Source organism: Podarcis raffonei, chromosome 9 (assembly GCF_027172205.1).
Source record: "Podarcis raffonei isolate rPodRaf1 chromosome 9, rPodRaf1.pri, whole genome shotgun sequence".
NCBI classification, from domain to species: domain Eukaryota; kingdom Metazoa; phylum Chordata; class Lepidosauria; order Squamata; family Lacertidae; genus Podarcis; species Podarcis raffonei.
In genome coordinates this window covers 41929849-41942352 of record NC_070610.1, presented here as the reverse complement: position 1 = coordinate 41942352, position 12504 = coordinate 41929849, and the positions used below count along the sequence as shown (strand labels likewise).

At 42.4% G+C, this 12504-nt stretch overlaps 1 protein-coding gene across 4 annotated transcripts in view; it reads right to left on the bottom strand.

The window, feature by feature from the left end:
• The window catches only part of SH3D19 (SH3 domain containing 19), a 66013-nt gene that overhangs the window by 52089 nt on the left and 1420 nt on the right, over positions 1-12504 (bottom strand). The window lies entirely within an intron of this gene.

Genomic DNA, 12504 nt, shown 5'->3' with positions numbered 1-12504 from the left:
GCGAACCAGAGCAGCGCACGGAAACGCCGTTTACCTTCCCGCCAGAGCGGTACCTATTTATCTACTTGCACTTTGATGTGCTTTCGAACTGCTAGGTTGGCAGGAGCAGGGACTGAGCAATGGGCGCTCACCCTGTCACGGGGATTCGAACCACCGACCTTCTGATAGGCAAATCCTAGGCTCTGTGGTTTAACCCACAGCACCACCCACATCCCAAGACACCACCACCACTACTACTACTACTACAACAACAATCTCTCAACGGTATGCAAACATTCTTCAGGATTTTCTATTGGGCATGTGCCAGTCTTAGCAGTACGCCAGTAAGTTCTGGCAGAGCATACCACATGTTATCTTTCCATTCCTAGCAAATGATTATATGTTGTACACTGTTGAAGACTACACCTGAATGGAAGCCGCTTCTGATCTTCTTGCTTCAATTCTCTCCTGGTTTGAAGAGACAGTGGTGCAGGGAAGGGTGGGGAAGCATCCGGTCCTTCACTTGCCTGGCCTGCCTTTTCCTCCTCTTCCTCCAGCTCTGAAGCTTCCCCTGCCTCTGATTCCTGCCTCTTGGCTTGTACAGCCCCCCACAGATCACTGCCCTCGTCTCCCGAGTCAGGCTCCAGCCCCCTTCTCCTGGTGCGCACTTGCCAGTGTCCTGCCAGCCCCTGACACATACCTTATAGGGCCGGGGCAGGGAATGGATGCTTACACCTGTCATGTCTCATCCACCTGTTACAGGAGCCTTGATAAGGGAACAGCTGCCAGAAGTACTGTGAGGGGGGTTCTGGACTTTTGAGTCTAGGTCAGGGGTCAGCAAACTTTTTCAGCAGGGGGCCAGTCCACTGTCCCTCAGACCTTGTGGGGGGCCGGACTATACTTTTGGGGGGAATAAATGAAAGAATTCCTATGCCCCACAAATAACCCAGAGATGCATTTTAAATAAAAGCACACATTCTACTCATGTAAAAACATGCTGATTCCCAGACCGTCCGCAGGCCAGATTTATAAGGTGGTTGGGCTGGATCCGGCCCCCAGGCCTTAGTTTGCCTACCCATGGTCTAGGTATATAAAATGGGTGGGTTGCTGGCTACTGCTGTCATTAGTTTTAAGACAGCTTTGGAAATTAAACACCCTGTTGGTAAGCTTTATGCTCACTTAATCTTCTTTGACAGGTTTTAAATTAATTGTTGAACTGTTAGTGCTGTACCAATATGCTAAAGTTTATTAAGTAGTAAGTTATTATTGTACTTATACTTTTTTTTTGTACACCTCTTTGAGTACTTTTTTTTTTATGGAGCATATAAACAATGACTACACAGTTAATAAAAGACGAAATACTCTCCCTGTGCAAATTGATGGGGCTAGTGCCAACCTACAAAGCAGACCTCAGTAGTTCTGTTATTGTATGTTAACATTCAGTTCATAAAACTCCAAGGCCAGCTCACAACAAAGTCCATTTTGTTGTTGACATTGGGCTGAATCCAGAGAACCTGGAGCAGAAGGAAGTTTGACATTTATTTCCAGTATCTTATTAAAATAATTAATTTTACTTTCTGCAAATAAATTACTGAATACCATATACACTTAGTTCGGCCTGTAGCATGGCTGCTTAAAGCTGCAAGCCAATGCACACTTACTTGGGATCAAAATAGGATTTTCTACAAGGAAAAATGCATAAGGTTGTATGATCCATTGTTTCCCTAGCGTTTTCAATAATTGGTCCAGCGATGAGAACTGTAAAGCAGGTGGGAAAAGCTAAGTTGAAACTCATTTTGGGCGAGTTGGTTGATACTCCTGAACAGTGCAGGACGAGACATTGGTAACTTAAGTGGCAGTGGGAAATTGTCCAAAAGGATGGAAGAAGTTTGTAGGAGAAGTTTGGGCTGTAGCTCAGTGGTAGTGCAACAGCTCTGCATGCAGAAGGTCCCACCTTCAATCACTGGCATGTCCAGGAGGGACCAGGACAGATTATTGTCTTAAATTCTGGAAAGTTATCATAGGCTGAGCCAGACAAACCAGTGGTCTGGCTCAGCACAACAGCTTTCTATGTCTCTTTATTGCTGTTCATGCAAGGTTCCTCTACTGTGATGTTGGTCAATTACTCCTTCCACCAGTAGTTACCGTATATACTCGAGTATAAGTCGACCCAAATATAAGCCGAGGCACCTAATTTTAGGACATAAAACTGGGAAAACCTATTGACTCGAGTATAAGCCGGTTCACCACACCGCAAACACCACCACAAAAGGCTGCTTTCAGGCTGCTCGCTCCTCCTCCACTGCCGCCGACAGGGGAAAAGGCGGAGGAGGAAGAAAGAGCAGCCACTCATCCTTCTGCTGCCGCCTCTGCCGCTCGCAAGAGCAGGCATAGGAGCCTGGTTGGGAGAGGCACAGAGCCGCGGCTCCTTTCTCGCCACTCGTCCCTCCGCAGCCGCCCGCCTCACTCGAATATAAGCCAAGCCAGGCTTTTTCAGCATAAAAAAATATGCTGAAAAAGTCAGCTTATATTCGAGTATATACGGTACCATTGCACCATCTTACCATTGTGTTTGACCTTACAAGGAGGCTTTCAGCTGAGGCGGGGCTTCAGTGCGGAGAAGTGGATGGGTAGTATGTGGTTCTCTGGATCTGGCCCAATGTTTAAACTACATTGGATTCTTCAGAAATTTCTGTTCTGAGCAATCCTATGAATGTTTACTCACAAATTAATCCCATTTAGTCCCCAATGAGTAAGTATGTGTTGTAGTGCCTCTTTAAAGTGGCTTGCTGCAACCTAAGAGTGATTGCTTAATTTACTTACAGAAAAGAAACTCGGACACCAGTTACTTCTGTTTGGTTATGGAAGTGGTTATGGAATCCTAAATATAACAAACTGCAAGATGGTGCAATTATGAGAAATAAATAATAAAGAGATTATACACAACATTAACTGGAATAAACTGCATCCTAATTGTATAGCTCATCTACACATTTCGTCTTATGGTGATTAGTATGTAACAATACTTTCATTTTAAAAACTTAATGTGGAGGAGAGGGAAATGTAAGTTTTGTATACTGCAAGGGCAAAACCGTACTAGAAAGCTGTGTACCAACAGGGGTTTTGCAAAATCTTAATCTGAACAGTGGGCAGGATTAGTTACTTGGCAACCCCTGTGTAAAGCCTGCCCTGAAGGGAACATTATAGCATACTTCCCTAATTCTTCTGATACCATGCTGTGTACACTGTACTTTAACCAGGCTTTGTCATAACATGTTTGCAAACTCTCTCTCTCCTCCCCCCCCCCCACTTTAACAACTGTACTGTATACCCTACAGGACACAGTGGCTTGAATCAGTTATCACATGAAAACAGTTCCTTTTCAGGAAACAACTGAGAACATACCCTGCTAAAACTGGACATAGGTTACATTTTGGCGCTGTATGAACAGATCTGCATAAGGCTGATTTTGGAGACAAGATCTACTTCTTCCAAACACACAGCTCATGCAAGCCCAGGGCACATCCCTCAATCATCTTGCTTCGCTGCAAGCAAGGATTAGTTCAGTCCACCCAGTGAAGAAACAAGATGTTGCAGGGAAGCAGACAGCATCACAACACAGCTTGTTTCAAGAAAGAATTGACTTCCACACTTTCCAATTCCTGCCTTAAACCAACAAGGACTGTGCTTCCACAGACACAGGGCTGTACATACTATTGGTATTTCGACTCAGCAGAAGTGTCTGCTGACAAAGGAGGAAAGGAGAGAAAAGACTTGCAGGGAAGGGGGAGCCTCGTCTGTTAGTGGATGGATGTCTCTGCTGCTGCAACAGTGCTGTGAGGACCAATTAGATCCCACCCATACAGCACTGGCCCTGTGAGGACAGCATGACCCCATCTTCCTCCCCCCTTAAAGGGCACCAAATGCATCTTCTCCTGCGTAGCCCCTTAATACAGTGGTACCTCAGGTTACAGATGCTTCAGGTTACAGACTCTCCTAACCCAGAAATAGTACCTCGGATTAAGAACTTTGCATCAGGATGAGAACAGTAATCATGCCGTGGTGGCGCGGCGGCATTGGGAGGCCCCATTAGCTAAAGTGGTGCTTCAGGTTAAGAACAGTTTCAGGTTAAGAACGGACCTCCAGAACGAATTAAGTTCTTAACCCAAGGTATCATTGCACCTGGGTGGACCACTATCAGGGACTGGGTTACTCTGCTGAAAAATGCAGCACAGTCAAGGAGAGACAGCATCATAATTAATAGTGCAGACAACACTCTAAATCCAGGGTGGGGAAACTTCAGGCTTAGCATTTAATTACATAGTGGTTGTAAGATATCAAAATTTTGCCACACATATGATATTGTGCTATTATTGGTGGCAGGGAATTGGGATTTGGAGACAGAGAGGATAGGGTGCCTATGTTCACCTGGTGAATTTATAGCACAACCATGACTTGAATTGGGGACTTCATGGTTCCACAGTGCTATACATTTCCACTCAGAAGTAAGTCCCATTGAATATTGCCTAAGAGTAGACAGCTGACTGGCAGCATAAGAATATAAGAAGACTTTGCTGTACCAGACCAAAGGCCCATTATTTCAGCTTCCTGTTCTCAAAATGTACAACCAGATGCACAAGGGAGGCCCACAACCATGGGCAACAGCATTCTCCCCACTTATGCTCCCCAGCAACTGGTATTCAGAGGTATACTGCCTCTGAAGGTATACTCTGAAGTATACTGACTTGCAGCCATTGACAGTCTTATCCTCCATGAATTTCTCTAAACCCCTCTTAAAGCCATCCATGTTTGTGCCCATCGCTATACCACGTGGCAGCAAATTCCACAGCATAACTACCGGGTGTGTGAAGATGTTGTCCTTTCATCTGTCCTTTTGTTCAAGTTTCATTAGATGAGACCATTCATACTTTTATATAACTCACATCCCTCCTCTATTCCAGACTAAAAAGCCCAAAATGTTGTAAATCTTCATCACAGGGGAGCTGCTCTAGTTCCAAGGTCACAGATCAGGATCTTTCCAAGGTTTGCTACCTTAAATGTTTTTGCAGGACCTGGACTGTCCATATGCAGGACTTGTGCTAGAGTTACATCACTGAGCTACAGTACCTCACAGGTTGCCGATTAAGATAAACCAATTACACTCCTGCGATCTATTACAACAGTTATTTGAATATTGGGGGGGGGAGGGAGTTAAGATGCAATATTAAGTGAGTCTGCATATTTGAAATGTTCACAATTGACTTCAGTTTCCTCCTAATAAATTCTACAATACGGTGAAGGAGCATAAAAGGATAGCTTCAGAACAATTATTAGCATGGTGCACCAACTGCTGTTTCCCCTTGAATTAATAAGAACGAAGCAGCACAGAGCTGTGGATTACAAACTGCTCATTATCTCAGAACTGCTGAAAATGTTCTACCAAACATATCAAAAGCAAGGAAACTATCCAACACTGACCTTTAGCATAGCTTATATCGTTGAATTTGACTCCTTAATTAAATGAATGGCGACAGCTCCCTCTAACAAGGCCCATTGTTTACTAATTATTTTGCCTCCAAGAAGCTGGCAACCTACCCGTCAGGAAACCAAAGAAAAGTATGGCATTCCTTTAAAAGTCCCAAACAGGCATTCCGCAGGCCTCCTCCACAAAATATCTAAACAGCTGCTTCAGTATGGCTGCTGACCAATAGTGTTATTTACCATGACAAAATGGGCAATGGTATTACGTAGCTACATTAGTTGGCATTCCTTTGTGATGAGTGCAATGGACAGTGCCACCCACACCAGGCATCTTGCGAATTAGTTCACAATCACTATAGCCCATTTCTCACATAACAGTAAACCATAGTTTAGGGATGGGAAAGCTCATGATCCTTACTTCAGCATTACACCCAAGCCACAGGTTATGGTTTGTTTGGCTCCAGTGAACGAGAATAAGCAAGCCAAGAACCAACTATTGTGGTTTTTGGAGAGTGAAACAAACCGCAATCTGTAGTTTGGACATTATGCTAAGCCAGAGGTTGTTGTTTGTTTGTTCTCAGTGTAAGCAGGGAGGAGCAAAGTGGACAAGATCAGTACATTTGCAGTAAAATATTGACTACAGTTTACTTTATGTGTGAAAGAGGCCAATAATGGAAGCAGTAAAGCTACAATCTTGCCAAGAGGGGGGAAAGCTAGGAAAGTGTTCTGTTAACAGCTTTTCTTTTTTCAGTCTATGTTACAATGCCATAGGCCATACTTAACAAGCATGCAAATTCAAAACAAAAACAAACCTGCTGTTACATCTGTTCAAATGCTACAATAGTCTGCCATATTTCTAGAGGATTAAGTTGTGAAGTGAACAATGTAACACCAGTCTGTTTTTTCCAGCAATCAGTAATGGAACTCCCTGAAGATAACCACACAAATGCCTTAATTTTCTACTTTTCAGAATCACTGACTTACTGTCGTAAAAAAAAAAAAGGACTACATCTGCAATAAATTGTACTAAAATTCATCTTTAACTGCAATAGAGCTATAGTGCATTTTTTTGCTGACATCCTAAGATTTTCCGCTTACCACTTACCAACACAATGGATACCATCCACTGTGAAAGAAACATTAGAAACCTGCACCTAACACATTAACTTACCAGTTTCCAAGTGAATTTACGGGAATGTGAATTGTAAAGGCCTATATAAAACATTGAAATTGATCTTCCTGACCACAAGAGAATTTCAGAAATGTAAACATACTTTTTAAATATTTCAGAAAAACAGAGAAAGGGAGAGAGGTATGCAAACTTAGATACTGAAATAACAATTGCAGACTTCTTTCTGCAGGGAGAAATAAAGAAGTCTAACTAAAAATGTTGGGATCTTTTGAAAAAGCTGCTGCACAAGCCCACAATGCACAGTTATTTTAACAGCCTTTTATTCATTATGCTTTTGCTACGAGGGAGCCTTAATCTCCCACCTATCTCAAATGAACATGCATTAACAAGGAAGGTTCACACACTTTAAGGGTTTATAAAAAGCAAGCAATCTGAGGCTTTGAAATAAACTATTTAACAATACTTCTCCTAAAGTGGCATGGAACATGCTCTGTTGAGCTGCTAACTGGCAACCAATCCCATGCAGCAGGCAGAAATGGAAGAGGAATCCACCCTGTATTTTTAACCAGGAAACATCCCATAATTTACTTTCTTGAAACCTCCTGTCAAGAGGCAGGTGATGATGGAGCAGCTGATGTGGGAGGGGGGCTGGAAGAGAAACACAAAGTTTATGCAGTATTACACACAATGACAGCAACTTCAACTTGCATGTTGAAAAAGGCCAACATATCACCTCATAGTATATAACACACAGTGCTTTTCAAGAAAAGCAGTTCACACATTTAGCTGATTGTCGTAAGTAATGCACCTCTAAGTGATGTATCAAAGGTTGAACCAGCTCAGAAACTATGAAAATTCCGAATCTAATACACACAATGATCAGGCTTAAAATGTACTATTGCATGCTTGCTCCTATCAGCCTCTTCCATATCATGCATGAACCTCCCCAAATTGATTTTAAATATGACAAGGGGCTACATTGGAATAGACATCAGGCGTTCAGCCAAATGCATGAGGGCACAAACAGTGCAAGTGGTGTGATTCCATGCACAATGGGTCTCTACTCAAGGTTCCAGATTGCAAGAAAGGTTCTAAGCACATTTAGCTGAACATGCTTAGGAGTCCCTTCCAGTTCTAGGAGGGAAGGCCAAGGTTGGAACTAAGAACACTGTAAGTCAGGGGTAGGCAACCTAAGGCCCGGGGGTCGGATCTGGCCCAATCACCTTCTAAATCTGGCCCACGGATGGTCCGGGAATCAGCGTAGTCTTACATGAGTAGAATGTGTCCTTTTATTTAAAATGCATCTCTGGGTTATTTGTGGGGCATAGGAATTTGTTCATATTCCCCCCCCCAATATAGTCTTGCCCCCCACATGGTCTGAAGGACGGCGGACCAGCCCATGGCTGAAAAAGGTTGCTGGCCCTTGCTAGAAGTATTTACATGTTTGGCTGAATGCCTGTCCAAGGGTCAGAGATCCCAGTTGAAATAAAGCCCTGGTTAGTGTTAGATCACGGCCAACACCTGCACAAGACCCAATGGCTTGCTTCAGAAGGGGGAGGAAGAAGAAGAATTAATTCTAAGTAAACCAACACCTTTACTGCACATTTTCATGAGCTTTTATATCCAGGGGTGTAGCATGCGGGGGAGCCACAGTGGTGGTGCAAAATTAGGGGTGCAAAATTTCAACACCCAGTGCTGCCGCAATATAGCTGTGCACTTCTGTCTCTAGGCTCCATTGAAAATGGCTTATTCATGCAAACTAGGAAGTGACCTCTCCAGACAACGGAACAACTCTTTTCTTATCTCTGCAGCTGTGATCTCCTGGGTGATGCAGACACCGTTAGGCAGTTGAATGCAACCCATGCTACGCCACTGTTCATATCTCCTTTATTCGTATTGCAGCATCTGTTTGTGAATATACGTTAATAGACCATGTTCTCAATACTCCATGCTATCTTTTCAGCATTAAAATAACTTGTTGTGGACAGATGCAAGAGCGTTCTAATGTAAATTATTGGCGTGCGCATGTGGAGTGAGCAAGACTTTATCTGGAGCATGGTCATACTCCTCATAGTCCAACACTTTCAAAAGGGCAACCTGACAACTCATTTGACTCTGCCCAGATAAACAAGATACTTTTCTTTATATATAGGAGAGGCCAACTTGGATTTTTTTCTTTTCTTTTCTTTTTTAAAAAAGATAGCTTTCTCCTAGTTAATAAACTTTAAACCTTTTTTTAAAAAAAAAATATTTCAAATTTCAGCATGATTTTTTTTTTTTTTACAGATGCTTGAAAAATGCAACTTTTATGGTTCCATTTGCGCCCTGGTACAAATGTCAGCAGACAAGTGCTTTTCTGTAAAATAAAAACACACTTTATGCTTAGTGATGTTGGTTCATTTCCAAGGACAAGCTGCAACAGATAACAGCAAAAGAGCCTCTGTTACCATCCTTAATTTATTCCAACAGTGCTTGGTCTGCAGCCAGTTGACTTCAATGGATTCTTCCTACTGACTTCCTTGGATTCTGGAGCAGATTCACAAGTACAATTCTTTTAGCTTAGATGCAGCCAGGTATTCAGTACATATGTATAATCACTGCTACCCAAGAGAACTGTGGATCATAAAATCAAAGAACTAAAAGGGATCAAAGGCACACATAATCTAATCCTCTGCCTAAAAGGAAGATTATCTACCAAGCAACCCCTCACAAATCAACCCATACAATCTGGATCACATAAATGTTAAGAGGAAGGAGCATGTGCAATGCAGAAAGGGAGTTACAAAGCAGCAAAGAAGGTGGGGTGCACAATGTATTCTGCAACTCTCTGATCCTATCTTTTTTTTATTACTGCTGTAGAACAAATCCAAATGGCTCAGTCACATGCTGCAGGTGAAGATGTAACAACAACAACAACAACAACAACAACAACAACACACTGCACACAGTCTCTAATCATTGTCTGTGATCAGCCATATCCCAAGCAGAAGCAAAATCCCCCCCAAAATAAATTATTTGGCAAAATACCTTGCCCTATTCCTTGGTAGAAGAAGGTTCTGGTGCTCCAGAGAAGAGGTGCCATCTTTTTTTTGGCCAGTGGGCACATTTGGAGTTTTGATAAAGTGACAAAGGCTCTAGTCACAAAATGGCTGCCATGGATAGTGGTGTAAAACAAAAAGGCGGCCATAAAATGAGGCAGAACCACAAAATGGCATGGGTTTGCTCCCCAGTAGCCCCCATCAATTGGAGACAGGGGGGCATCAACATTGGCGCCTGCCATATTTATTCACAGAAGGAAAGTCTGTGGAAAGGGAAAAAAAGAGTAAAACATTCCACATATACAGTATGTGTATTTTAAGTAAGTGTGACTGAAGAGATACAACCTAGCACCTCCCAAATACATATATCTAGAAATCAGGATTCTTCTTAGAATAATACACTACCAAGTAGCTTAAAACATAGAGCAAATTTGCTTTTAAAAATTGTATTCTATTCCAACTCTCATTTCACTTCAGCCAACTTACCTTCACCTGTGTAATTTCTGTGATTATATTTTGACTGGTGAGTTAATCTCTCTGATACAACCTTGTTTTGCTGTCCAAAACCCAGCTAGCATTTTAGAAATCAAGTTAGAACAAGTTTAATGTGGGAGCTAAGATTAAACAATGCTGCTATGAACTGAATGTTGCTTTAGCGGAAATTGGACACAAATTATAAGCACACATTTTGCCAGTTTTCTAGCCCTTACAAAACTGAACGACAGAAAGGTGACTGATGAGTTTATAAAGAATTACTTTTTTAAAAGAACAGCCTTAGAACAACAGCATAACGTAAACAGGGGGTTTATAAGTACAGCAAGTGCCTGTTTTGCAACATTCATAGACACAAGGCCAGAGCTAAATCCAGGACATTAAACAAACGACAGATGCGTCCATACACACATTTAACTTCAAAATCCTAAGAATGTTTACTCATAAATAAATAAATACCAGGCCACAATGAATTGCTCCTTAGTAAGTATGCTTAGGACTACAACCATTTAGGCAACAATTCTGCACACATTCAAGCAGTTAGTATCATGCTGAGGAAATTTTCTGTGGAACTGCAGCCTGAGGGCAAAGGGCTCCTGGAACATCTGCACAAACAGCATGGGGCAGCTTTACTTGAGGCATGAGGAACTTTTTTCCAGCTTGAGAGCCACATTTCCTCACAATCTTCAGGAGGCCACATGTCAGTGGTGGACAGGGCCAGAGGGAAGACTGAGACAGCAATGAACATGCCCCTTTAAAGTAGGCCATGCAAAAAGCCAGAGGTTTACACACATACACAATCCATCTAGGCAAGCAAGAGGCGGTATCACAGTTCAAGGACACATTCCAGCTATATAAAATTACTGGGAAGGGACATGGAGCAAGTCCGGTGTGGGTTGTGGTCTGGGAAAAGGGGGTGTGACCTGGGGAGTGGTCTGAAGAAAGTCCTGAGGATCTGGAAGAGCAGCATCGAAAACTGCCTTTGGCCTGAGTTTTCCCAGCCATGCATTACACATACTGTAGTTCTGTTTTAGATTAATGTCTAGCGGTTACTCATGGCCTGCTTCCTTGCCAGTTGACTCTTCACTTATTACTGCTAGTGGCATGAGTCACTGACCACCTGATACTTACAGGTAGCTCCTGGATTGTACCTTTTTCTAGCATAGATTCTTGACTTTGTTTCCTCAAGGCATGCCACTAATAACCCAGAGAATAGTCTGGATAGAACATGATTCCACTGCTGAAAGTAAACTGTACGGGTAGAAGGCTTATTAATTAAAACTGTTTGTTTGCTGAAGTTGCATTTCCCCTTCTACAATACAGAGCCCAAAATGCTCCAAATGCAGCTGTTTAATTAGGCAACAAGAGCATAAAATAGATTCTGTCTGTGATCCACCATAAACACAAAAGATCCCAAGTCAGTCTTCTTGCCAGTGAATGGACATGTCTCTCTCTCTCTCTCTCTCTCTCTCTCTCTCTCTCTCTCTCTCTCTCTCTGTGTGTGTGTGTGTGTGTAGAAATATGTCAATCTGTTTACAAGTCTGCAATCCATAGAATGAATTTCTGCAACTACGCTGCTCCACCTTAATAAGAATCCACAACTGTATAACTATCAGTGAAGGTTTCTTAAAGTTCCCTGCCAAAGAGGTGAGGAAAGAAAATGCAGTAACACCTTTTGGGTATGGAATAGTCTACCACTGTTCAAACACAGAAACTACTGATAATTCTGGGAAGTCAGCAAAGTTAGCAGTCCAAAGTCAACAAGGTGCAAACCTTGAAGTATGCCAAATTGCAAAGTAGATGACCCTTCAGTGTTCCCTCTCCTTTTATGTGTGGCTTGGCTCAGGCATGCAGTTACATAGAAAGCTTACACAAATACACCAATGGCACATCTAGCTCATTACTCTCTATACCGAGTGGCAGTGGCTCTGCAGGGTTTCAGACAGGGGAGATTCCTAGCCCGACCTGCATCCCAGGGACTGAATCTGAAATTCTCTGCATGCAAAACATGTGCTATAGCACTAAGTGTTCTCCTGCTAAGTTTAGGAGGAATACTTATTTCACATAAGATCTACATTCTGGTCTTAAAACAGAGAAATAGTTAAGGACAAAAATCTTAGGTGAAAAACTTAGCAATGTTGACTACCAGAGATACATTGGATGTGCCTTAAGTTAATGTTCAGAATTCTAAAGAACTAAAGGGAATGTTCAAGTTTACAGTAGACTACACCAACCAGGAAGAAAAAATGTATTGGAATATGATCCTTTCACTGAACCATGAGTGACTACATCTGACTCACCATGAGATAAGATTATATGTGGTTCCAGAATGTTCTTCCATGAAGACCCAATAACGTCCCCCCCCTTTCTTTAGCAGCCAAC